We start from the raw sequence: 5020 nt of genomic DNA on the forward strand, positions 1-5020 counted from the left end.
CAATCTTCCACTTAGAATATTATCCTTTCTGTTCAATTCTAGCACCATTTTAGTACTCAGCCTCCTCAACAAAATTCTCATTTTCAGTCCGTAAATCGGCAAACGTAACCGTTGTATCAAATCGTCGTACTTTTCGAATTCATCGTGCAACTTTTTCTATTGTCCAAATCTATAACATCTTCCTTTGACGTTTGAACGTGATGCAGATGTCGTTTTTCCGAAACGATCTCGAAAACTGTCATCGCGGCACAACTCGGCACGGAAATCGAAAATTCAACGCACAAATATCGGATTGCACGAGACACGGGGTGAAATCACGGGGTGCGAATACCATCGGTCGATCGATCTTCCAGCTTGAATTTTCCATAATTCTGGCCATTTTCGGAATGGCGGCGGCTTTTTGTATGCCGCTCGCACGAAATCGTAGCAGGGACATGGGAAAGCCCGCACAATGGAGTCATCGATCATTCGGTATGAGAGTTGCTCGATTGCTGGTCTAACCGTGCGGCCTCTCGTCGACCCACGAATGCGAGCGTAATCGAGTGTATTTACCGAATGTTTCGTCGAGTGCACGCGAATCCACGCGTTCCGTGCGCTTCTCTTCTGCTTGTTTCTATTGTTCCACGAAATTCCGAACAATAAGAGAAATCGCGAGTGCGAACACTTGTATCTGATTGTGGTTGCTTGTGTATTATTTTTCATATAAACTGAAACTTTTAATTGTATACGATTTGTTATTTAATCTGGACAAAAATGAAATTGTCTGTGATAGGTTCAGGTGTCTTTCTTGTATAGGTTGCTCCATATTATTTTTAATTGTCTTTAATTATTTTTAATTATCGTATATTATGGTTTAGTTTTTAATTATGAATTAGGCCATTGTTATTGTAAATGGTACAATATGAATCGTTTAAACATATTGAAATTAATTTTAGTTAATCGTATAATTTTCTATAAAATGGACATGTTTGAAGAATGTTACGAATATTTAATAATCACAGTGTAAAATTGTTAGGTTAGGTGTAGGTTGACACTTGAAAATTAAGATGGCCGGTCTTTATCGATATCCGACTAAGGAACTGATTACGTACGAAAAACAATCGATCATTTTTATAACCTCGAATCGGACAGACACAAAGTTATTCCAAACGAATATTCGAAACTTATTTTCCATTGTAAGATATAGCAAATTTTATAGCAAATAAATTTATAGTACAGTAAATAAAATATCATGCAAGAGGACTTTCGTAGATTTCGTAAGAATATGAAATAACGGAAAAAAAAGAAAACAGGTCTCTTATTGTCTTTCTTACAAAAATCTTCTTCCTAGTGATATTCTGTTATCTAAACCATCTCGAATTGCAGGCAAATTCCACAGAGTAAAAAATGCAGACTTCGAAACAGCAAGTTTGGCGCATCCTGTGAAAGTTCGGCACAGACCAAGTTCAGCATAGTAAGGCGAAAACGAAGCGAGGGAAGAGGACAAGATGTTGTTGGTCGCAGATAAAAGGGAACTGCAGCAAGGCGACTGCGGCTTAGCATGACAATGCAGGTGCCTCATCCCACGTCAAAACGCAGCGTGGCGCCATGACGAGATAGGTACCAGACCGATCGACTGGTTTGTAATTGTTTAAGAGGATTAGCCAGAGTAAAGTTTACGCGTGTCCAAGCCGGAGAGGGAGGAGAAAGAAGCCCAGTCGCTGATATTTATCCGAACATTAGACTCGGCTAAACTCAAATTTACCATCCTGATCCCGGAAAATAACATTAAAAGTGGCTGGAATCGTTTGAACGTCGAATCACACGCCTCATCAACCGACAGTCGCCCCTTTCAGACGAATTCTTGTGGTTCGTCGCTTTGCAGATATCTGAAGAATTTCTATATCGATTCTAACTTCTGAACAGGTTAGCTGTTTTTTTTTTCTTTTTTTCTTTTTGGGGATCATAGTGTACCAGTTTAATTTTAGCAACAATTCTTTAGGTAATTAGGAAACAAGATTCAAGTTCGAGAAGCAGCTCGGTTTAATTTCTATAACAGCCGTTTAAATTACGAAGGACAGAGTTGGAGAGTCGAATCTTGATGCAAGATTAGCAAACGCTACGAAGAAATTCGCAGAGTTTTATTATGAGAAGCCATTTTCTTATGAAAATTTCTTAAAATCAATAGGGTAAAGGTTAAATCAATTTTATACTATGATATACTTTAATTTCTAAAAAAATGAAACACTAACCTCGAAATAACAAACTCTATATATCCTAACCTTAACAACGTAGAAAAACGCGACGTAAAAGGTAACGCAAACACGCAAACATACGTAAACCCAAAGTGAAAGATACCAAAAAGGACAGCGACAGCTAACATACTGAACCCAATTCGCAGGCAACATTATCATCAAACCCGAATTAACGAATATCGACGTACAAGGAGAGCGAGAGGACCGATGCACAAGGGCGTTCAGGTGAAAAAGATCGGCCGACAGTGAGAATCAGAACTATGAGACGTGAGGGAAGTTCGATCAAGATGAAGATTTCCTGATCTGATGCACGGCACAGAACGGATGTCGCGGGTGGCCGCAGGTGGCGCCCTCGATATAAGCTCTTCTGACTGAACCGCTGATACAGGACCGCTCTCCTAAAACTTTCACGGCGGAATGTGTCATCCTGTCACTGAACCCACATGGGGTAAGAGACGTCCCATGGGCCCGTCAACCGCGTCCCTCCAACTCCTATACCTTTCTCCGTCTTTTTCTCTCGCTTCCTCCGAATCTACTTCATCCAAGTTAAACGTTGTTTCGTACACTGTTATTACGTAACTTTGTGGGATCTTCATTGCCAACGATCACATTTATATCTGCTATTTGTAGCTATTAATCCACTGAAATGCACAGTTGTCTAGCAGGCAGGTCGTCTAACATCCAAGGGATGTTAGAGATATAAGTGTAGAATTGGATCTTAACACTTTGACTGCCACGTGGGTCATATATGACCCGCCACGGTTTCTCCTGTGACGCCATGGTGGTCATTGGTACCGGACTTCTTACAATTGTAAAAATTGAATGAAAATTGACAGTTAGGGCATTTTGAATATAACCAATAAATAGAAGATACTTTGAAATAAAAAGTGCCCCATTGAATTTTTATTAGAACACCAATAAAAAAAAATGAGAACAAATGTTGCTCTAATGGAGCACTGTATTAAAACACTTTCAACATAAATGTGGCTCGTCAATACAATCTGGACGATAGAAAATTGATGTATTTAACAATAACTCTAAAGCTAATTTTATATACCACTTGAGGGTTCTTCTATGTGGTGCAGAATATGCTATCATTTGATCTCATAAATCTGCAGCATATTTTCCTCTGTTGTAATCTACCACTACCATTGGTTTACCACAAACATAATTTTTTTCTGGACCTCTACCATTTCAGCCGAATGTTTCGTCGAGATCATAAAAATAATCGTAATACTGTTTACTAATATCTTCTATACGTTTCAACGATATATTCTGCACGTTTTGCTTGCGACGAAACAGCGAATGCAAATAGTTTGTTGAAATAAACGAAGCCTTGTTATAATATGCCGCTATCAAATGTTAGCAAGGTGCCACGGTGGTCACCCGTGACGACCAATAAGATAAACGGTTCATTGGAGAACAATGTTGTCTTACATCATCAATTTATTATTATTTTACCATTATATGTTTTGAATAATAAAAATACTCCCGTGGCGTCCTGAGTGAAACATATAATTTCGGCGTGGCAGTCAAAGTGTTAAAAGGAAATCCGGTTTGAAATGAAAATTTATAAAATTTCTGAACATATCACAGAACACTATGTAGCATTTTTCATATACATAGACGAGAAAGAAAGCTGTATTTGTGATGGGAATATTTAGAATTTTGATGTGGAACAATTAGTATAACAATGAGTTAAAGGTAGAAACATAAAACAATGCAAAGCAGAAAGTAAAGTTATTTTTTAGTAAACATTTGTAAAATATGTGAATACACATAGATTCATATACTCAGAGAGAAAACGTAAATGTATTGTAGGATGACTAAGATGATTTCGCGTGATGAAATTAGTGGTCCACTGGATTGAAGTCCCTCGCTTAAAATAAATTCATATTTGAACAGTATCTTTGTTTTGGTAAGAATTCCCTCGACAACAAAGCGATTGAAAAGTTGCTGTAGCGCCTAAGCAAAGATTAATTAATTAAATAGATGTTGTAAATTGTAGAATACTAACCCGATTCCGCTTGGAAATCGGAGCAAGCTCGGTGGAACCCGGTTACGATGGTTCTCCGTGTAGCTTTCACGACGTAGATCTAGCGGTTCCTAATTAACCCATCAGAACGTCAGGCGTTAATGAAAGCGCAGGAGACAGTGTGCCCTGTCAGGGACAGGTGAGACACGCGTGTGTACACAGAAGAGCGACCAGTCGCATTAAAGCAAAAAAAAAAGGCACAAAAGGGGGGAAAAGAGAAACAAAAAGAACTCGCGGAAGAAGGAAAAAAGAAGGAGCGATGCTGGGTCGGAGCTTGGAAGGGAACACCGACTAGGAGGCGAGACCCCGGCTATCCTGGAAGGTGGGCACCGAGATATAATACTCGACTACCTCTACCAGCCGCGATAAGTGTCAACTGCAGCGTGCCAGATAAAAAGAACGTAGGAAAAATAAAATTTAGCTCGGTGATCCATCATGAGGCTACGGACGCCGGACGCGCAGGCTCGTTCAGGATTGGCTGACTCCTCCCAAAGACGCTCACGTGACCGGCGTCGTGAACACGCCCAGTTTTGAAAAGGCAGCACCCTGACTATACCTTGATATACGTACCGCGACTCGTTTGCCGGAGAACCAAAGGGGAGGGAGGAAGAGAGAGACAGAGAGGGAGAGAGAGACAGAGAGAGTAAAAGAGAGAGAAAGAGGAAAGGAGCCTAGGGTGGAAAAGAGAGGCGAGAACTGGACACACCAGACCCTTGTGGCTCGCAATCTCACCTGCGTGCAGCGTTCGACC

The sequence above is a fragment of the Bombus pyrosoma genome, linkage group LG18 (genome assembly GCF_014825855.1).
Source record: "Bombus pyrosoma isolate SC7728 linkage group LG18, ASM1482585v1, whole genome shotgun sequence".
Taxonomy (NCBI): domain Eukaryota; kingdom Metazoa; phylum Arthropoda; class Insecta; order Hymenoptera; family Apidae; genus Bombus; species Bombus pyrosoma.